This window comes from Phytophthora cinnamomi (genome assembly GCF_018691715.1).
Source record: "Phytophthora cinnamomi strain GKB4 chromosome Unknown Contig23, whole genome shotgun sequence".
Classification (NCBI taxonomy): domain Eukaryota; phylum Oomycota; class Peronosporomycetes; order Peronosporales; family Peronosporaceae; genus Phytophthora; species Phytophthora cinnamomi.
Genome location: NW_027150956.1, coordinates 1,229,063 through 1,252,520, shown reverse-complemented (window position 1 = coordinate 1,252,520; position 23,458 = coordinate 1,229,063).

Here is a 23,458-nt window from a genome sequence, read left to right as displayed (position 1 = left end):
TTGTCTTAGCATATCGGAGGGCATTGCCCGCATGTCGCTTGACATCTGAGAAACTAACGCGACCTCCTTCCTCATCACTATCGTAAGTGTCACGAAGGTGGGGTCGCCTCGCGACTCCGCAAATTGCGGAGCGGTAAGGCTCTTCTACACCGATTCCGGTAAGAGACTTTAGACCTGCTCTAACAGGCACAGAAGCTTCAGGAGCACCAACCGCGGTAGCAAGAGCTGGAATAGCAGCATCAGCAGCCATACTTAGTAGTCCCGAGTCTTTGGCGAATTTGAAACCAGACTTGATTCCCGACCAAATCTTACTCCAAACGCTAGAACCAAGCGGTTTTTTATACCCCTTTTTGATTTCGTGCTTCTTGATGTGAAGTCGAACACCACGCCCAGCCTTCTTAGCTTTTAGAGCCTTCTCATGAGATTCAGGGTGCAAGTGTAATTTGGCACCTGTTCCAGCCAGCTCGGCTGCTGTAAGCGATAGCTTGCCAGATTTGACAGCTTTACGTAACTTATGTGCGGGGACACCGCTTGACATGATAAGTTCACGGTACATGATCGTAGTATAGTTAACTCAGATTTTTAAAGTACTACGATATTTAAATTATAAAATCGTTTGAAGATATCCATGTGATTATGCTGCTTTGCATATAACCAAAGGATACACCATATGCCGCAATAAGAACCATGAGTGGATTGGGTTTGAATTTCGCTATATGTGCTGATACTATAGTTTGTTGGTGGGCCTTCTCCCATTGAGTCGTAGTATTCATGATCATGGACCGCTGTCCAATGCCCTACATGCTGGTTTGGCTTGCGTAGTAGAATCAGAAATGATCCTTTCCTTGGGAGAGCCGATTTGATCTCATTCGACTCATAGATGTGATCAAGATGGATATCCAGCTGCTTCGTTAAAGATATTAAATCGTGATCAGAGGAGACTGGTTTGACTAAGTTCATTTAATTATTTTTCGTAGATCCTATATCGAGAGCTATATAAGTGCTCTCAACAACTATGTCGGAAACTCAACTCGCCGATCAATTTCTATATCAGTCTTTGCTGAAGAGCGACCCGGCCGTCAAGGTCAGTTCACGCAAGCGCGTTCCGTATGTGATCGATCTAAATCAGGGTTCATGCGCGAATGGCGTTATTACAATCGATGCTACTGCTCAACTCAATGGGGCGGAGGGTTCCGCATGCCTTCGCGATGCGTACGTTGTAATCCCGTACAAAGTTAGCATGAAGAAAACCCACGCAAGTACTACACTTGCATCTGTAGCCAACCTCCTATCTGTTGGTCTTAAATGTGGTATTTGGAATGTTATCGATGGTATGTCTCTCGAGCTCAATAGTAAGTCTGTCATTAGCATGAGTGAGTACAATTATTTTCTAACAACCTACGAGCTCAGGCGGAGACTTCGCTCGACTATGTAAATAAGCATGGTTCAGAAGATTTCCTTTTCCCTGATAGCTCGGGCTCGTTGCTATTCACATCTGGTAGCAGTAGTCTCTATGGTGATGGGTACACTGCTACTGCTGCGGATATTACTCCAGCTCTTGGGACGTCTTCTACCGGTGCTGCTTCGTACCCTGTAAATGATGGATTCGTCAAGCGGCTTCTAAGCAACCCTCCAGTAGCTGGTGGTCAGAACACGAACGGATGGACTACTATCGCATCGGGTGCTGCTAATACGATCGCTAACCAGTTTGGATGTGGTGCTTTTGTACCTGGTTCAACTGCTGCAGATGCTGTTGCAGGAACGTGGAACTATATGCTTAAGATCAAACTCGTCGATCTTCACCCGATTTTCAAGAGGTTAGACCTCATGGCTAACCCCCAGATCAAGCTTCGTTTCCGAGTGAATCAGGGTGCGTCCGTCATCACACTTGGTGCGACTAAATCAATGACTCTATCATCAACTACACTTATTTCGGGTCAGAGCAGTCCTATTATGGTAGCATCTGCTGCTGGCTCTGCTCTGAACTCAGGTGTATTTAATGCTACGACCGCAGGCCAAATCTCGGTTGCGTGGGGTGCAATTACAAACTCCCTGGGGCCTACTATTGATTCTACACTAGCCGATCGCCGCCGCTTCGAGGCGGTGTGTGTGTGGTTAGCCAAAGGAGGTTACGCTCGCTGTACCAGCTCGCTCCACTATTTGCCGTAGCCCCCTCCGCTTCGCTTCAGCCGGTGCGCAATTCGTCACAACCAGTTACGCTCGCTGTACCAGCTCGCTCCACTGCTCAACATACCGTTCGTTGCAACCCGTTACGCTCGCTGTGCCAGCTCGCTCTACTACTGAACATACCGTTCGTCTCAACCCGTTACGCTCGCTGTTCCAGCTCGCTCCACTACTTGGCCTACCGTTCGTCTCAACCCGTTACGCTCCCTGTGCCAGCTCGCTCCACTACTGAACATACCGTTCATTGCAACCCGTTCCACTCGCTGTTCCAGCTCGCTCCACTACTTAGCCTACCGTTCGTCTCAACACTCTGATTAGCCAAAGACCCCTCTGTTAGAATATATTGCTATTCGGGGTGCCACACACATTTCGCGATACAGCGCGCAAAATACAAGACGTGCGCTGGACAGGGGACAGGGGTGAACCCGAACCTTCAAGCACCTCCCACAGGACCTTCACGCACGGCGGACCTTCAAGCACCGAGCGCGATCACGTAGTAGTGATGCGAGCTGGCACAGCGAGCGTAACGGGCTGTGGCGAACGGTAAGTTCAGTAGTGGAGAGAGCTGGCACAGCGAGCGGAACGGGTTGCAACGAACGGTATGTTCAGTAGTGGAGCGAGCCGGAACAGCGAGCGTAACGGGTTAGGACGAGTGGTAGGTCAAGTGGTGGAGCGAACTGATACAGCGAGCGGAACAGGTTGCGACGAACGGTATGTTCAGTAATGGAGCGAGCCGGAACAGCGAGCGTAACGGGTTAGGACGAGTGGTAGGTCAAGTGGTGGAGCGAACTGATACAGCGAGCGGAACAGGTTGCGACGAACGGTATGTTCAGTAATGGAGCGAGCCGGAACAGCGAGCGTAACGGGTTAGGACGAGCGGTAGGTCAAGTAGTGAAGCGAGCTGGCACAGGGAGCGTAACGGGTTAGGACGAACGGTACGGCAAGTAGTGGAGCAAGCTGGAACAGCGAACGTAACGAACGGTACACCCACTGGAGCGAAGCAGAGGGGGCTATGACAAATAGTGGATCGAGCTGGAAGAGCGAGCGTAACCGCCTATGACTAACCACATACACACCGCCGCGAAGCGGCGGCGATCGGCTAGTATTATGTATTTAGCTCACGCCCAGAAGGTCGTCCTCTATTTACTTTATAGCGCTATCGCGCACATGTACAGGTTGCTATGTCGCGGACGCAGCGCACCGTCGTCGCTGTGCGGCGCTCGTGTCCTGTGGGGCTCGCAGCGGCGCCCGACTTCCGAGCACTTCCTCGCTCCGCCGCGCCCGAATTCGAATTCAAAAACGGAAATTTTAGCGGAGAGACAATTTTAGCCTATCCCAGCACGAATAAATATAACGCAAGGTTATTTTTGTAATATCGGGTATAGATTAGCCAGTCAAAAGGATGGTGGGATGCCATAGGGTAGGTTACTAATACACTGTTGCCAGGCGGGAAGGGCACTCCCCCGACGATGCTCTACGGCAGGCTAAGGCCCCAAGATAGAGAACGAACGGACGGACTTACAGACAGACACACCGGAGACTCTGTTAGTTGTAGTAGACTAGCCGAGCGCCGCCGCTTCGTGGCGGTGGTTGTGGGTTTGGTCACAGTAGTGTAGGCCGCCCGCCTCCGCTTCGCTCCGGCGGGCTGGTTGGTTCGCTTAGACAACGTTTGACGTTGGGGTATGGGTATGCCCGCCTCCGCTTCGCTCCGGCGGGCGATGGTTTCGTCAAAGGGATATACTGCTAAACTGAAACGCACTTGAAAAAAGACATAGATTTATGTAATTATGAAGTGTATACTGCTGAAGGACTACTCCGCCTAAGTATCTTCGAATATCTGCCTGTACACAATGTTGTCAGTGTATGCACCGTCGTCTTCCTCCAGCTCCGGATACTCGATCAAAGCCTTGAATTTGGACCTGGATGTAACCCGCGACAGCGCCACATAGAGCTGTCCGTGGGAGAAGCAGGGTGTCGCCAGATACTACCCTAGGTTCTGGACGGTTTGGCCTTGGGCTTTGTTGATGGTCATGGCGAACGCAGGTACAACTGGAAACAGCTTGCGTCGCAAGCGGAAGGGAAACTCGCGCGAGTCCCCATCGCTGACAAAGTCGATCCTTGGAATTAGAACATTTTGGCCTATGCGCTCGCCAGTAATGATGGTAGCATGAATGACGTGAGGCTTGAGCTGGACAACCCGTAGTCGCGTTCCGTTGCAGAGGCCCAAGTCGGGGTTCAGGTTTCTCATCATCATGATTGGGGCGCCTTCCTTCAACGTAAGCTTGGGCGGAGGAATACCGTTGATAGTCACCGAATGCAACACCTCCGGCTCGAAGAAATTTCCTTCGTTGTCGTCATCCACTGAATCCACCGATAGATACTCGCGGGCCTCCCCGGAGAGTCGTTCAAAGACAGCTTGGTTGATGCGGTGCACCACGGCGTTGGTAGTCGTCAAGATGGTCCCGTTGGCGAAGTACTCGTCCGTGGCAATTTCGGGATCGTTGATGTCGGCGTACATCTTATCAATAATGCTCTTCAAACCCCGTGGAACAGCTCCAGGTGTGATTTCTTCGTCTTCAATGTCGTATCCTTCTTCGTAGATGTTGTCGATCAGCATATCGCGCGGAATCTTCACAAAGTCCCTGCCCAGGGACCTGTTGACAGCGTGCCTACCCTCTCCGACTTGTAGGAGGAACTCCGAGAAAGCCGCGAGCTCTGCGGCGGTGCTTTCGTTACTTGCCGATTGTACACGCATGTTTTCCGTGAGATGCAGCTGCCTGACGTGTCGCCATAGCGTAGACGACTTCAGACACGCGTCGATGGTCTCCGCTGGTGTGCCGCGCACTACCACCGGCAAAATCTGGCGGAAGTCACCGGAAAGTACAAATACTTTCCCTCCAAAAGGTTCCTGGTCGTTACCCATGATGTCACGCAAAGACCTGTCAACCGCTTCGAAGGCGTGCCTGTGAGTCATCGGAGCTTCGTCCCAGATAACCAAACTGGCCCGCTCGATCAACATCTTGAGGCGCGATTGTTTATAAATCGCACACGTCGACTTGTCGTTCAGCTTGAGAGGTATCTTGAACGTTGAATGCGCTGTGCGCCCACCCATGAGCAACAGCGAAGCAATTCCACTCGAAGCCACAGCAATCGCGATCTTCCCGGACAGTCGCACCTTCGCCAGGATATGCCGCAGCAGAGTTGACTTGCCTGTACCTCCCGGGCCGTCAATAAAGAATAGCTTGTTGCCTTGAACTGGCGCTTCGGCCGCCTGGATGATTTCGTCGTAAATAGCTCGTTGGCCGTCGTTCAACTGGCTTTCTTGGTCCACAATGGCTTGAAGGGTAGAGTGCTGGTACCCCTCCAGTTCGCGTCAAATGAGGTTGTTCCGCAGCAGCGAATCCAGCACCAGCCGCGGGTATTCATCCAGCTGAGGGAGGTCAAAGTCCGCCACTACGTAGCCACTGATTTGGAGCAGGTCGTTAAGGTCCTTGGTGTGTGGAACCTGATCATGTCTTCCTTCTCCTGTCCTTCCAAGCCCCGGTATGTGTACGCGAAGTCTTCAGAAAGAACCTCGTAGAATCGATTCCACAGTACGCGAACCTCCGAAACTTGAGAATAAACAATGATCGTCGCGAAGAGCTGGCGGAGTTGGTACGGCATCTTGAAGGCAGCGGCTTCTTCCATACACGCAATCCATTCTGCGTCGTCTTCAAGGTAGCCCAGTTTGAGTGCGGCCTGGCGGTACGACGCATACGTAACACCATCCACTATCCGAAGCTTGGCAAAGGACTGAGGTCCCTTGCGGTGACATAGCAGTACACGCATGTAGAACCGCTCCATGTCCCGAGGGGTCACATGAACCATCCGGCCAAGCGCCGCTTGGTATTGTTTGCGACGAACCCATTTCTTTGCCTTGTCATCCCATCGGAATAGCTTCGGAATGTCTTGGTACACAATGGTCTTTGCAACTTGGTTCTCCGAGGCCTCGCTCGCACACAATTCGATGAAGCGGGTCAACATCGAGTGGCGACCGCGCGTGAGAACTCGGCCCGGGTTGTCGCTCGAACGGAAGGTCACAAATTGCTCGTTCTCCAGGTGGATCGTCAGCTGTACAATGGAGTGCGTCTTGCCTTGAACGGAGAAGTCGAGAAGCCGCATACATGCCTCTATCGGAGATATATACCTTGCGTTCAGGTACCGAAGAATCTCGTTGGGATCCATCCTTGCACCGTTCGACTCCCCGCCCACCGTTTCCACAGTTATTACAGCCTTGTCGGACCCCTTGTAGACGTACTTGTACAGGTATTTGACCGCCGTGAGGGCCGTACAAACCTCCACGTTGATATGGCAGTTGTACTTCTGCGAAAGGTAGGGGTTGTACGGGACCACCCGCTGGTTAATGGTGGCGTTGTCGTACTCCCTTCCCTTGAACTTGAGTACTCCTGGAGGCCGGCGGCGACGTCTGCAGACAGGAAAACCGTTTACGTTTCCTTGGGTAACCTCTACCAACGGCTTCGGATATCCCTTCGTGCACTTCCCGTCCTTCATGCAGGGGCTCGAGGGGTTCGCCGCGCCACATGGACCATGCATCATGCAAGTGAGGATAGTCTCGTACAGCTGGGGGTTGATCTCGGCGTCCGGGAGCTCCGAAGAGCACAACTTGTCGATGATTTGCCTTGTACGCGGTTTGTCTTCGTCTCCGAGAATGATAAGAATATGTGCGTGTGGGAGGCCCCGCTTCTGGAACTCCACTACGTAGATCCGCGCGAGCACACGTCCCAGTACGCCTTCATCCAAGTCTTTCAGCATCGCCGCGAGTTTCTGCTGCCAAACGCGGGCTACGATGTCCGGGCGGTCTTGAGCGCTTTGGTTTAGCTCCGGTATCTTCTCCCACGTAGGATTGCACGTCATAGTGACGAAGACGTCTGGTTTCCCGTACTCCCGCACGATAGCCATGGAATCTTGGTAAGACTTGTACATGGTCCGCGGACTCCCCGAATGCGTAGCTGGTAAAACGATGCGCTTGCCGATTTGGTCCAGGAAGTGTCCCGAGCGGCGTTGCGGTTCGTCTGGGTGCTGTAACACCCCCGTTTCGCGGTTGTATTCTGTCAATAGAGCTTCTCCCTCGCGCAGAACCGCCGTGTTCTCACTTAGAAGCGCGTCTTGAACCCCGCAGTACTGATCGGCCCGTAGTTCAGCTTGATGAGATGCTACCCAACGCAGTTGCTCTTGCTCGCACTTGGCTCGTTGATCTACGCAGTACTGCTGAAATAATCGCCCACCTTGGTGCAGTACCGACTCGTCACCGACTTTCTGGAATAAGCGGTAGGCTACATGCTCGCGGAGGGACATTTCACGCTTCTTTCTGCGTATCACGTTGTTCGCATACACGTCTGTGTAGGTCCAACCCAGTTCTCCATGTGGAAGAAGTAGTGGGTACTGCAACGGGTCATACACAGAGTGTGTCTCGAAAAGGCGCAACAGAGAGTGATCTTTTGCACACAGAAGGATGTCGCGCGGACTGTCCAAGTTGCCATCCTCGATAAGAGTCGCCCCAACTTCCGAGACCGTTGGTAGGTTGTGGGTTCGCGGGTTCGACCTCTTTTCGTGTAGCCGGAACACCATATCAACCACCTCCTTTCCTGCTGCCTGGTCGGCGCGCAGCTTCTCCGCGAAATTGAGATATTGTTGCGCGAACGGATTGCACTCCTCCATCATCTGCTCGATCTCCAGCAGCGTTCCAGAATCGAGGTCAGCGAAGATACCTCGGCGACGCTCCGCACGCTGTTGCATGTCTGGATCGACGATGTAGATCTGGGCAAACTTGGGGGGCATGGGTTCGTTTGTGAACGTATCGATACGCGGAAGAAGAGATCCCAGGTAGTGCCCCATGGCTCCTTGAATGCGATACGTGTATACGCCTCGTTGTCCCGCAACGCTCTCGTCTTGGTTCACGACCGTGAAGTTGTGCCGACTGCTACAGGAAGCCCCAATCGACGTGAAGGCAAACACTTGGTTGTAGGCACGGATGCGGCGCCGAAACTCGGCGTCCGTGTACAACTGATGAAATCGCGGAGGCGCAGCTGGCAGTGAAGGTAGCTGCACCGCTCCCTCCAAACAACAGCCTTTCTTGGACTCTGCAGGCCATTTCCACGCGTTGCAATGAGGACAGACTGTAGTCGGAGGCAGTCTGTGGCGCCCATTGACGATGTTGTCGCCGCTAAGCATGGAGACTCTGAAATCCTCCTGGTTCGCAAGCGCATGACCTCTGCGAAGAGTGCTGCGTCGTATACGCTCTTGTTGCCGCCGTTCTTCTCTCTCCTCTTCCTCTTGAGCATCGCGAATCGTGGCTTGACACTCCCGATTAGCTGCTCGCTCTGCTTCCGCTTCCTCTTGACTCATGTTACCTCGACGTTCTTCCTGGCGAACGCGGTCGCGTTCTTGTCGGCTTTCTCGCGCTTCAGAGGTTTCCAGTTGACGGCGTTCTTGGTGTCTAAGGCGATCGACCTCCTGTACAACCCGCCGTTCAATATCCGGCTGGTCGGCACGTCTCACGGACTCTTCATTGCGCGTCCGCTCTCGATCGGACTCTGTTAGCAAAGCCCTACTTGCATGCATGCGTTCTGCATTTCTTCTTCTTTGCTGCTCGCGTTGGGATCCCGTCATGTTAGCCCTTCTAACTCGGGCTCTCTCTCTTTCGCGTGCACGGTTGCGTTCTCGTTGAGACGCTGTCATTGCTGCCCGCCGCCTACGTGCTGCCTCCGCCGATGTAATGACAGGCGCTTGCTCAATTGTAGTGGCAATCGCCGCTACAACTGCAGGAACAACAGGCGACACTACCGGGACCACGGGCTGTTCTCAGTGGACTCGTGGAGGCGCAGCAGGCATGTTTCCGACCGCGACGTGCCTCTCGACAGCCGTGACCGTTGCAGCTGTGTCTGTCAAGTTAAGCGCTTGAAATTCCTTGTTTAAGTTGTGGCGCTTAGCTCTCCGACGTCCCTGGCGGCGCTTTTTAGCGGCAGGCTCCTCTGGGGCAGCGGGAGTTGCGTTGATGCGCTCGTTGTCTCGCAAAGCCTGTTCGATCTCCTCGCGCGTCCTTTTCCTTTTCGTTCGACCCATTTTGACCAACGCACACGCAACAGAGTCACATGGCGCGTTAGACATAAAGTCTAAGAACACCGTCGCCATTTCCTGGGTCCTATACACGCGCCCCGCCGCGGACACAGAAGCGCAAATAGGTGCACCCACCTAAAGCACCGGTCCCATACACGACCACTGGCCCGGAGATGAGGCAGGTCACCCGGCTTCGCCGAGATCTGCCCCATTTACCCCGGATTGGTATGAGATTTCCCACGCCGCTGACGGGCGGACGTGGGCACCTCAGGGTCGCGGCTCCCAAGAGCGGTCGCTGCGGCAAGGGCACGCGCAATCCTACGTCGGCGGCGGGTGCCAGCTGCAGTCTTTCTTATCATCTTAAAATGGGTATTGCTACCCACTTTAGAGAAAGTAACGGTCAGTATAGTGGAGAGCTGCAGTACCCAAATGCCATTCCCCAAGGTAATTAAACCCGGGGTGCAGGTAAGTGAGCAATGTTGCAGATTCGGGACGACCTGCCTGGCATCTGTGCACCAACGGGGGAGTCTCGACTACATGACCGTGTCGTGGAACCCACTGCAACTCCCCCGTGGCCCCACCGGAGTAGACACCAGGCCGCCCTTAATCCCACACTATAATACCTCGACTGCCCTGAAGGTACTAGTTATCCCAACAGGCGGAACTCCCGAAATCGACACTTCTATTACACTTAGGAAACTATGTAGCTAAGCGTACCTAAGTCCCTGTGCGGCGCTCGCAGCGGCGCCCGACGTCCGAGCGCTTCCTCGCTCCGCCGCGCGCGGAATTCAAAAAAGGAAATGTGAAAGCTGACGCAAAATCGGCCAATCACAGGACGAATAAAAATAACGCATGGCTATGCGTTGTAATATCGAGCAAAGATAAGGCAGTCCGGAAGATGGTGAGATGCCATAGGGCAGGCTACTAATGCGCTAATGCAGGGCGGTAGTATGGCAGGCTAAGGCCCCAAGACAGAGAACCAACACACAGCAGACAGACTGACAGGATACTCTGTTAGTTGTAGTAGATACTTCCCATTCTCGACTACTCGTCTCTATGTTCCGTTCCTTGATCTTGAGAACCCCCAAGCTATCATCAGTAAGCTTAACAAGACTATCAGATATATGGACTACTACGCACAGTGGTTTTACCAGCGAGCTGGCACTGGTGTATCTTCTACTCAGCTAAATACTTCGTTTGACCTACAGCTGTCAGCATGCCTGAAAAACGCTAAGGTAGTTGCTCTACTTCCATTCGCGGAGACCTCTTCAGGCAACTTCAATGCCTCTACCATTCAGCAATTCCAACGTTGGTTCGATGGCGCTCCTTGGACCGTCCAGCCAGGTTCGTCGATCCGTAATTTCAATGTACGTATTGGCAGTCAGCAAGTGTTCGATATCAGCTATGACTATGATTTCCAAGATTTCATTAATGAGTTCTCTAAGCTCGGCTCGATCAATGGTGACCAAACAAAGGAGTTATCGAACGGCCTTATTGACTACCAAACCTGGCAGCAGACTAACCGTGTCCTCGTAGCCGATGTGTCACGTTTGACCGAGAAGGATGTTCCTCAGAGTATCCAGGTAATGGGGACGAACGCCTCGACACAAGGCTGCAACATGTTGGTTCTTGTTGGATTCGAGAACGAGATGACGTTTAATAGACTCACAGGTGAGATTTTAGAATATACTGCTAACTAAGTTCTCGTTTGTAGGATCGAACGATTATATAATCGCCTTGCTTTAACATAATTCTATCATCATTGGTCTTGACTAATAGGAGCGTCTTACCTGACCCACGAGCGATTTGCTTAACTTTTATATCGATACTAATCTGGGACACGAGTAAGTGTAAGACTCCTCTATCTGTGAAGTTATTCATAGTTATGCTAATGATTGATTTGCTTTTTCTAAAATCATGAATGTCCATAATTAAATATTATTTTTTCAAATATTTCCTGATGCCTATCTATATAGATAGACTGGATAATAATCATGAGTTCATTAACGTTTGGTAAGCATAAAGGAAAGGTTATTGAAGATGTATATGGTTCTGATCCAGGCTACTGTCGTTGGCTGCTGAATCAAAAGATTCTAATGGATTCGAACCCTGCGATTGCTGAGTTTATTAAGAGCAAATTCACTAATGATGACAGGTCGTTCCTAATGACGTTTAGAAAGTAAAAAATAAGACTATCAAACAGATTCAAGCCCTTGATTCCAACTACATCGAATGGTTGAAGAAGAATGAATTTATTCGCGAGAAGATGCCTAAGTTGTTAGCTGCTCTAAATGAGATGTAAGCTAATGATATATATATTTTTACCTAAAACGTATTTCGATTATTTGGACTTAAAAAATAATTCTTAACCTTGTGAAAATCTTTGATGTTTCCTAGAGCGATTATGCAATGATCGGCTTGAACGACGATATGATACTCCACATTCACACTCAATACGCTCCGCTCTGCGTGCGTTAATCTCTTGCATTGTCCTGATGGCTGCTTGTTTATTAATAACTGGTTGGGTTGAATCAATAGCAAGTTGTTCAAAAGGCAAAAGACTTTTTCGATCTGGTATTTCATGCTCACTAATTAATGATATCGCAAAATTCTCAATAGCATGCTCTCGGAAATGATAATAAATAGCTGCTTTGCAAATATCTACACCATCCATCCAACGTTTAAATTTACATTTGTGCTCAGAGAATCGTTGCCATAATGGTTTTACCGTACTTCCAATATAAACTATTGAATCGTTGGCGTTGGAGATCTTGTATATGTATCCTTTAATGATTATGGTTGGATCGTTGGATCGTATATATGATTGGTTTATATCTTTATATTTTATCTATCAGGATGAATCGTTCTTTATATTTGAAAAACTGGCGGCCATTTGTGCGTGATATGAAACAATGTTTAGAAGTATTGTGGTGTCTGAATAATTATAGAATGCTTCTTTGTACCAGAGGGTGTCGAGAGGTCTTGCCCACTTTTTTACTACTTTTGGTATTGAACGTTTGTATTACCTGAGGGTGGTAATATATTCATTGAAAAAAAAACTGGCGGTCATTTGTGGGGGTATATTACTACTTACGAGACACCCGAGGACGGGTATCTCGCTCGCCCCGAAGATACACTTCTTCAGGTTCGCGTAGAGCTTACGCTTTCGCATAAGCTCAAATAGCTTCCGGAGATGCACCCTGTGCATCTCTACGTCGGTCTTCCCGTCCACAGCCCGGCTGTGGATGAACACATCATCGAAGTAGCTCGGCGCGAAGTCGCGCACCGAGCGCAATAAGTGCGTCACGCACCGGTTGAAGGTCGCAGGGGCATTCTGAAGCCCCTGTGACATTACTAGCCACTCCCAGAGCATGACGCTTGGCGTGCTCACTGCCGTGAGAGGGATATCGCTCTCACGCATTAGGATTTGATAAAATCCATCTCGCAAGTCGAGAGCACTGTAAACGGTGCTCCCGGCCATCGAATCGATGATAACATCTTTTCGCGGTATCGGCGTCTGCGCCGGTACCGTCGCATCGTTCAGCTTGTTATAGGCATGAACGATGCGCCATCCGCCCTGTGGCTTTTTGACACAGAACGTTGGAGCACTGTGCGGGGACTTTGATTCCCGCACTTGTCCTGCTTTGCGACGACTTTCAAAGAAGTCGTCGATTGCTTTTACTTGCTCTCGCGGCAGTGGCCACTGCCGCGTGACACAGTACTTCGTACCCGGCACGAGATCAATCTCGTGCTGAATGCCCTTATCCTGCGGAAGCTCCACAGGAATCTCTTCCGGGAGTACGTCTTTGTACTCCCTCAACAATTCGTAATAGGGACTCGACTTCAGCGAGTCCCAACCTTGTTCTTCGAAGCGCTCTCGCTTCGTCTTCGAACTGATAGTGTCTTCACTCTCAGTGGTACTTCCCATGAAGAGCTGCCTCAGCTCTTCGCTCTCGCTCGCCGTTCTTTCGCTGTCCGAAAGAACGCAGACTTGCTCGATGCGTCCATCGTGCAAGTCGCGCGTGAAGCGCTTCCAGCTCATGGCTGGAAGCGAAGTCAACTCCGACACCATCGTCGGAGGACTAGCGAGTTCCATCTCACGATATTGGAATCCAGTATCGGTGCGCGTCAAGACGCTTAGCGTCTTGACATTCGGCGTCACCGCCGCAGTCTGCCCAGCAGACTGCTCTTGTTGCGTCTCGGTCCCGGACCGAGACTTGCGCAGTGTTCTCCGCGTGCGCCGTCTTCTTGTTGTGCGGAGCCGGGCTCCGCACAGTTGTTCTTCTTGTCTAGGCCCGGCCGTGGACAGTCGTTCGCCGGCGGACCCTGTCCGCGGGCGCGCGGTATCAAGCCCGGCTTGACCGCATTTTCCTTCGTGCAGCCCGGCTGCACGGTATTGTGTCCCTTCGCCGGCAGACCCTGTCTGCGGGCGCGCGATATCAAGCCCGGCTTGATCGCATGGCGCTTCGTCGTGCAGCCCAGCTGCACGACAGCATGCAAATTGCGTCAGTGCGGTACGTTTGCAACCGTCCGCACTGTTTGCAGCGTCAACTCCCGGAGTTGACACGCCTTCGTCACCTCGACGCTATTCATTGGCGGAGCCCCTCTTGACCGAGGGTGCGTCGGCTCCCGGAGCCGACGCGTCGTCGTCGACCTGACCGCTTCGGGTCAGGGACTGTCCCTTACACGCTTGAACGTGGGTGTTGGTTCCCGGAACCAACACATCTTTATTCCGACGTCGGCAGCATTGCCGACGTGGGTCTCACTTGTGCGCGCCCTCGCGCACTTCCTGGCACTCCGGGACAGCAGCATAAAGCGCTGTCTCGACTGAGAGCCGCGCGCACCTGCTGGTGCGCGCGCTGCGGTAACAGGGCCATCGCTCTCTGTTCCGCTGTCGCGTCCGAAGCGCACGAGCGTGCGCTTCTTCCAGTCTATCACCGGATCATGCCGTGCAAGCCACGGCATGCCCATTACTACGTCGAACTTATCGTCCAGGTCCAGGACGATAAAGTGTTCGACAAACACTCGTTGTTTGTACGAGAAGCGCACGTTCACGACGCGCTTCTCGGTCTTCACGATGGCACCTGTTGCCAGTCGTACCTCCAGAAGACTTCGAGGTACATTTACCTCCTCGAAGTCAAGTCTCGACAGACTTCGTAGTCGAACAAAGTTGTTCGACGCGCCTGAATCTACCAAAGCTCGAAGAGAGTCACTCGCTCTCTTCGAGTAAACCTTCAAGATGACTAGGTTCGGCCTGTCATTTTGTTTCTTGCAGTGAGAGCTGGTCTCACTGGGGGCTGCAGTCCTCAGTGTCGCGTGCCCGATGTCGGCACGCGCGACTGCATTACCAGTAGGGCGCCCCACGCCTACTGGACGTTCGCGGTTTTTGTTGGTCCGCGGCGATGCCTAGCATCGCCACGACGGCCACCTCCAGGGGGCATGGGAGCTGTGCACTCCCGTGCAAAGTGACCGATCCTTCCGCAACGGAAGCATCGCACGTTACCCCCCTGCTGCTGGTAACCAGCAGTTGTTGCGTTCGAGAGGTCCATTGGCTCCGGACCTCCCGTCCTCGCTACCGGGCGCGGTTGCGGCCTCGGTACGTTTGCATGGAGTTTAGCCTGCCGCAGGCTCAACTCTTCTTGCATGGCAAGGGTGATTGCAGCTTCGAGAGTACTCGGGTACTCTCGGAAGAGATAGGTCTTCACGGGCCCATCTCTAGGTCCCTTCATGAACGTGACGACCTTAGTCGCCTCGTTAATTGGATTAGTCACGATATTTGATACCAAATATCGTGCGCGCTGCGCGTAAGCATGGACGTCATGCTTACCCTGCTGAAGGTCGAGGAACTCCGCCCTCGACCGGAACTCGTTTTGCGGGGGCTCAAACGCTTGTTTGAGCTCCTCTTTGAACACTTCGTACGTGCTGAAGCACGTAGGATCGGAGAGTCGGCGTCCATACGCCCAACTCCTTGCGCGTCCGCCAAGGAAGGACATGGCGAACGCGACCTTCGACAGCGGGTCGACGATGCGTCGAGCCGCTATGGCTGTGTCGAGCTCGACAAGCCACCGGAGGAGAGGCTCGCCCTCTCTTCCCACGTAAGTGCTTACGCTCAATTTCAATGATTGAGCACGCGGTGTCGTCCCTGACGACGCCGTCACTGAGGAAGCAGCATCACGCTGCTCCTTCATGATGAAGCCCAGAGCAACACCATGTTGCTCCGTCGGCGATAGCGTACGCAGCATCGTAGCTATCGTCGCTTCTCCAATGACTGTTGACAGTTGTTGGAGGGCTTCCCACTCTGGGTCAGACAGGTGGGGGTAGTCAGTGCGTGCAACATGCGTTGCAGGCGTATTGGAGCTCTCCATGGGCACTTCCGTGCTCATGTGGTTCTCGGCTCCGCGTTCGTACACCGCGTACGAACGTCAAGCAGTCGGTCGTTGGACGGACTACAAAGTGCTACCAGGTGTGGTGGGTCTAACTTGACTCACTACTTTTGCTTACACGTTGCGCAACGTGTATGAGGAAGCGTAAGTACTTAGTAATTACTTAGGTTAATTATATTTGAATACACAAATATAAGTTAAGTAAGAAAGGATTCCAAGTGGCTTAGATTAGGTAAGATGAGAACTGTATTGTCTGTAAATTGATCTTCCTCTAAAATCTGCTAAATCTGTTTATCATCTATGAAAGGGGTTGGCAGCGGCTGGCTGTCAGAGCCCCGCTAATATGCATGTCTCTGATTGGTAGAAAGATGCTGCTTTCTACCAATAGGATCTTTTGGGTATGTGTGGACCACTCGTTGTGGTGGCCCACTTCAATGTATCCATTGGTGTGACTTACACCAAGGTGAGGAAGTATCTAAAACTTTTAACAGATATCTTATCTGTTAAATTCACAAGTGTCTTGTAGCCACTTGTGCGTGTAACCCCGTTACACGGTTCGTCAGGATTCGCACCGTTCAAGCTCGACAATTTTGCTTTGATGACCCAACAATGAACAATTCAGCACGCAAACTCGAATTGCAAGTAATAACGGCGATAACTGGAATCGGTTGGCACTACATGTAGACCTCGAATCCTTAGCGTTGCCATAACTCCATTTTCCCTAGTGCAAAATGGAGAGCAATCCGCCCAGAATTGTCTCGAACGTGAACTTGCAGCTTGGCATCTCGCCGTCGCAGCAACTTCGTGGCAACCTTGATTTGTTCATTTATGACGGCGTGGTGCAGTGCGATTCTGCCACACGAATCTCGTTCTATCGCACAAACCCCCCTGACAATTAATAAACACTTGAAGTTGCTCTCGATCGCCGCTGGCGCACGCTTCGTGTAGCTTTGGGAAACTTCGGCTGCGCTCGAAGACCAGCTGCCGACATTAGTTTCCCGGAACTGTAGCCATGTTGAAGGGTGGTTGGTCGTCGATGAGAAAGAGGCGATCGTTCGACACGTCTCGACGCTGCTGGAGCGCGAGCAACTGGCGCTTGCGGCGCTGGTACGCGCGCTCCAAGTGTTCAGGAACCTGCGGGGTAGCCATTTGGTTCGGTGTGTGCGTACTTAACGCCTGCGCCATTTCGAACTTAAGGTCGAAGCCTCCATCAACGAAGAACAAGAGCATTTCCCCTCAAAGCAAGAGCCTGACACATGATGCTGGATCTTATTAAATCGGTCGCTGCTTCGTCCAATTAGATCTATATAGTTTCTATTTGCTCAGTCGTCTTGCTGCACTGGTCCATTAATGTGCGTAGTGAGTCTTTGCTGACTCCGTGTGAGGTGCTCACCGGCAACGAAGAGGCCGGCTCATATTGTAGTCCGAAGGCATTCTCTGATGTGGACAGCATCCAGATTAGCCGAAACATCGATCCTGTAAGCGATTGATGACTTCAATCGGCACCACTCAGATGGATGCAGACCAGTTGTGGAAGGTTCCAAAAATTCAATACTGGTTACCGGCTTCAGTTTACCGGCTTCAGTTTTACTGGAGCCAGTTACCGGACGCCTAGTTACTGTGTGTTGGGCTGGCCACAGCACTCCCTCCGGGGCCATTGCTATCCCAGTAAAATTACGGACATTATTTGGAATTTTAATCGATGTCGATTTAATACAACTCGGGAAGAAAGGTTAAACGCCAGTTCCGCAAAACCTCTATTGGCAAAAACGGAATCGACTTTCCACTGCCTCTGGCGTCAACGCCAGGTGGCCCCACCCACGGAGCCTTTGGACGGAGCTGCGCTATCGTCTTTTGCACAATGGGCAACCGCCGCGCAGCTAGTGGCGGCTGAATGCCTCCACTCACGCTTCGCAGTCGAGCAATATGTGCTACAGCAACTCAATCAGCTCAAAGCTCTATCTGCCCAAATTTGGGCGGATAGAGTGGAGTGATTCCCGCTGCGTTTTGGACGGATCAAATCGGACCAAATCTCAAATTTGAGGAATTATCTTAAGTGAGTGGAAATCCACTCACTCGTTTCCTGGACAGGCTCGTGTAAGAAGCACTCACTTTTGTAGGACTAGGTTAAAATATCAACTGGGAACGCGGCAATATTATCAAAGAACAACCTCGTCGCAGACATGGCATAAGTTTTCCGATGAAGCTCCGCAGCGGTAAAGTTGTTGGAGCTCAGAAGGCCAGCGACACGGTAGTTGGCACCACGAAGGTCAGCGGCACGGGGCGGAAGAAGGTCGGTAGTCCTAAACTGTACGCAACCACGACGTGTCCGAAGTGCTCGCGCAAGTTGAGACGTCGCAGAGCCTCAAGAACCATCTTGCAAAGAAGTGTGCTCGTCGCTCCGTGTTCGCTCGTATTGCTGCCCGGAAGGAGTCTCGTCGCGTTGCGAGTAAAACCTACTATGCGCGGAAGAAGCTTGGAATTCATTTGGGTGCGTGGCAATCCTGTTTCCGAGCAAACGGGATATTGCTCGCTACCATGCTGCACTTTAATAGTTAGCTCAGCTAGAATATGCAAATTAGCTCAGCTAGAAAACGCAGACGTATCAGGAAATGAGAGTGGTGCAGAAGAGCAGGCTTTTTCGATAATTTCTCGTACAAATCTATGTGTTGCGCACATTTTCCGTTAATGTAGGGATCGAAAAAATGCTGCATCTTGTTGTCTGCGGGCTTTCTCAGCGTCTGCCGCTGTTTTCACAACAGCGGCATCACGTCGTTTTGCCGCCTTTTGGGTGTTTTGGCCTTGGTTTTATTGCTCCAGTTTTTCACTACTTCACGCCATTCCACCTTGAACGTACGGAAGCATCCAGCATCTAGGGGCTGCATTACATGGGTGCAGTGCGGGGGTAAAGATAAAAGGTGGATCCCATTGTCGAGACACTTTTGTCGCACACCCAATGCGATATGTGAACCATGGTTATCGATTATTAGTAGGACTGGTCTCCTTGGTGGAATGTGCTGAACGAAATGATCAATCCAGTCGGAGAATATCACCGTGTCCACGAATGCATTCGGAGACAGAGTGACCCTGCTGCCCCAGGAGCACCGTGGAGAAGATTGGAGGGAGCTTTACGACCCTTTCCTTTGAAAATGAAGAGTGTGGGTATCATCACACCAGTGCCACTGACCGCCATCAAAACGGAAGTACTTTCACGGTTACTACCACGACGACTTGACACATTGCGAGCTCCACGAGCTGCGATAACGTTGACGGGTACTGCGCCTTGCGGGTCGATACCGGTCTCGTCGCAATTGTAAATACAGGTAGCGTCAATTGGATACTTCTTGAGGAAGGCTTCAAATTCAGCAAAAAATATCATGATTTCACTGTCCGACACTCCATCCACCCTCGACGAATCAAGGATCCACCATTTGCGCATTGACAGTTTATTGTTGTGGCGCTTGAGAAACCCGGCAATCCATTGACAAGAAGGGCCACTGGACGGGAAGTATGATTTCCGTCCGTCGCTGAATACGTCTTGTACGATGTTGGTTAGTCGAAGCCGATTCGCTGGAAAGCCCTTACTCGCCCGATCGAGAAGACCTTCCACAATCGACGTTTCTTCATCACGGGTCAATGCTGGAGGAGGTCCTCGTTTCTTTCCTACTTTTTCTTTCATGTGACGGCGTGGTGTTCGTGGCGGAACTCCATACATCCTACTTGCTTCCATCATGGACATTCCGTTTTCTCTGACTTCGAGGACAGCTCGATCTAGTTGTTCGGCAGTATACTCTGGGAGCTTGACCGGAGACTTCGTTGGAGACTTGGCCTTGGTTGGAGACTTGGCCTTGGTTGGAGATTTGGCCTTGGTTGGAGACTTGGCCTTGGTTGGAGACTTGGCCTTGGTTGGAGATTTGCCCTTGATCGGAGACTTGTTCTTCTTCGGGGATCGGGACTTGGTCGGCGACTTGGTCTACGCCATTGTGGGGATCGGCAGTAAGGTGGGGACGACAGAGATTGAAGAATGGCACGTCTTGGACTAAAAGAGCACGGTCGACGCGGACAGGAAGCTGTCCGTGCCTGATCGACGCGGGTAGAAAGCTTCGGGCCATCTATTCCTGTAACGGGGTTACACGCACAAGTGGCTGCAAGCCACTTGTGAATTTAACAGATAGGTTATCTGTTAAAAGTTTTGGATACTTCCTCACATTGGTGTAAGACACACCGATGGATACATTGAAGTCGACCACCACAGTGAGTGGTCCACACATACCCAAAAGATCCTATTCGTAGAAAGCAGCATCTTTCTACCAATCAGAGACATGCATATTAGCGGGGCTCTGACAGCCAGTCGCTGCCAACCCCTTTCATAGATGATAAACAGATTTAGCAGATTTTAGAGGAAGATCAATTTACAGACAATACAGTTCTCATCTTACCTAATCTAAGCCACTTGGAATCCTTTCTTACTTAACTTATATTTGTGTATTCAAATATAATTAACCTAAGTAATTACTAAGTACTTACGCTTCCTCATACACGTTGCGCAACGTGTAAGCAAAAGTAGTGAGTCAAGTTAGACCCACTACACCTGGTAGCACTTTGTAGTCCGTCCAACGACCGACTGCTTGACGTTCGTACGCGGTGTACGAACGCGGAGCCGAGAACCACATGAGCACGGAAGTGCCCATGGAGAGCTCCAATACGCCTGCAACGCATGTTGCACGCACTGACTACCCCCACCTGTCTGACCCAGAGTGGGAAGCCCTCCAACAACTGTCAACAGTCATTGGAGAAGCGACGATAGCTACGATGCTGCGTACGCTATCGCCGACGGAGCAACATGGTGTTGCTCTGGGCTTCATCATGAAGGAGCAGCGTGATGCTGCTTCTCAGTGACGGCGTCGTCAGGGACGACACCGCGTGCTCAATCATTGAAATTGAGCGTAAGCACTTACGTGGGAAGAGAGGGCGAGCCTCTCCTCCGGTGGCTTGTCGAGCTCGACACAGCCATAGCGGCTCGACGCATCGTCGACCCGCTGTCGAAGGTCGCGTTCGCCATGTCCTGCCTTGGCGGACGCGCAAGGAGTTGGGCGTATGGACGCCGACTCTCCGATCCTACGTGCTTCAGCACGTACGAAGTGTTCAAAGAGGAGCTCAAACAAGCGTTTGAGCCCCCGCAAAACGAGTTCCGGTCGAGGGCGGAGTTCCTCGACCTTCAGCAGGGTAAGCATGACGTCCATGCTTACGCGCAGCGCGCACGATATTTGGTATCAAATATCGTGACTAACCCGATTGACGAGGCGACCAAGGTCGTCACGTTCATGAAGGGACCTAGAGATGGGCCCGTGAAGACCTATCTCTTCCGAGAGTACCCGAGTACTCTCGAAGCTGCAATCACCCTTGCCATGCAAGAAGAGTTGAGCCTGCGGCAGGCTAAACTCCATGCAAACGTACCGAGGCCGCAACCGCGCCCGGTAGCGAGGACGGGAGGTCCGGAGCCAATGGACCTCTCGAACGCAACAACTGCTGGTTACCAGCAGCAGGGGGGTAACGTGCGATGCTTCCGTTGCGGAAGGATCGGTCACTTTGCACGGGAGTGCACAGCTCCCATGCCCCCTGGAGGTGGCCGTCGTGGCGATGCTAGGCATCGCCGCGGACCAACAAAAACCGCGAACGTCCAGTAGGCGTGGGGCGCCCTACTGGTAATGCAGTCGCGCGTGCCGACATCGGGCACGCGACACTGAGGACTGCAGCCCCCAGTGAGACCAGCTCTCACTGCAAGAAACAAAATGACAGGCCGAACCTAGTCATCTTGAGGTTTACTCGAAGAGAGCGAGTGACTCTCTTCGAGCTTTGGTAGATTCAGGCGCGTCGAACAACTTTGTTCGACTACGAAGTCTGTCGAGACTTGACTTCGAGGAGGTAAATGTACCTCGAAGTCTTCTGGAGGTACGACTGGCAACAGGTGCCATCGTGAAGACCGAGAAGCGCGTCGTGAACGTGCGCTTCTCGTACAAACAACGAGTGTTTGTCGAACACTTTATCGTCCTGGACCTGGACGATAAGTTCGACGTAGTAATGGGCATGCCGTGGCTTGCACGGCATGATCCGGTGATAGACTGGAAGAAGCGCACGCTCGTGCGCTTCGGACGCGACAGCGGAACAGAGAGCGATGGCCCTGTTACCGCAGCGCGCGCACCAGCAGGTGCGCGCGGCTCACCAGTCGAGACAGCGCTTTATGCTGCTGTCCCGGAGTGCCCAGGAAGTGCGCGAGGGCGCGCACAAGTGAGACCCACGTCGGCAATGCTGCCGACGTCGGAAGAAAAAGATGTGTTGGTTCCGGGAACCAACACCCACGTTCAAGCGTGTAAGGGACAGTCCCTGACCCGAAGCGGTCAGGTCGACGACGACGCGTCGGCTCCGGGAGCCGACGCACCCTCGGTCAAGAGGGGCTCCGCCAATGAATAGCGTCGAGGTGACGAAGGCGTGTCAACTCCGGGAGTTGACGCTGCAAACAGTGCGGACGGTTGCAAACGTACCGCACTGACGCAATTTGCATGCTGTCGTGCAGCTGGGCTGCACGACGAAGCGCCATGCGATCAAGCCGGGCTTGATATCGCGCGCCCGCAGACAGGGTCTGCCGGCGAAGGACACAATACCGTGCAGCCGGGCTGCACGAAGGAAAATGCGGTCAAGCCGGGCTTGATACCGCGCGCCCGCGGACAGGGTCCGCCGGCGAACGACTGTCCACGGCCGGGCCTAGACAAGAAGAACAACTGTGCGGAGCCCGGCTCCGCACAACAAGAAGACGGCGCACGCGGAGAACACTGCGCAAGTCTCGGTCCGGGACCGAGACGTAACAAGAGCAGTCTGCTGGGCAGACTGCGGCGGTGACGCCGAATGTCAAGACGCTAAGCGTCTTGACGCGCACCGATACTGGATTCCAATATCGTGAGATGGAACTCGCTAGTCCTCCGACGATGGTGTCGGAGTTGACTTCGCTTCCAGCCATGAGCTGGAAGCGTTACGCGCGACTTGCACGATGGACGCATCGAGCAGTCTGCGTTCTTTCGGACAGCGAAAGAACGGCGAGGCGAGAGCGAAGAGCTGAGGCAGCTCTTCATGGGAAGTACCACTGAGAGTGAAGACACTATCAGTTCGAAGACGAAGCGAGAGCGCTTCGAAGAACAAGGTTGGGACTCGCTGAAGTCGAGTCCCTATTACGAATTGTTGAGGGAGTACAAAGACGTACTCCCGGAAGAGATTCCTGTGGAGCTTCCGCAGGATAAGGGCATTCAGCACGAGATTGATCTCGTGCCGGGCACGAAGTACTGTGTCACGCGGCAGTGGCCACTGCCGCGAGAGCAAGTAAAAGCAATCGACGACTTCTTTGAAAGTCGTCGCAAAGCAGGACAAGTGCGGGAATCAAAGTCCCCGCACAGTGCTCCAACGTTCTGTGTCAAAAAGCCACAGGGCGGATGGCGCATCGTTCATGCCTATAACAAGCTGAACGATGCGACGGTACCGGCGCAGACGCCGATACCGCGAAAAGATGTTATCATCGATTCGATGGCCGGGAGCACCGTTTACAGTGCTCTCGACTTGCGAGATGGATTTTATCAAATCCTAATGCGTGAGAGCGATATCCCTCTCACGGCAGTGAGCACGCCAAGCGTCATGCTCTGGGAGTGGCTAGTAATGTCACAGGGGCTTCAGAATGCCCCTGCGACTTTCAACAGGTGCGTGACGCACTTATTGCGCTCGGTGCGCGA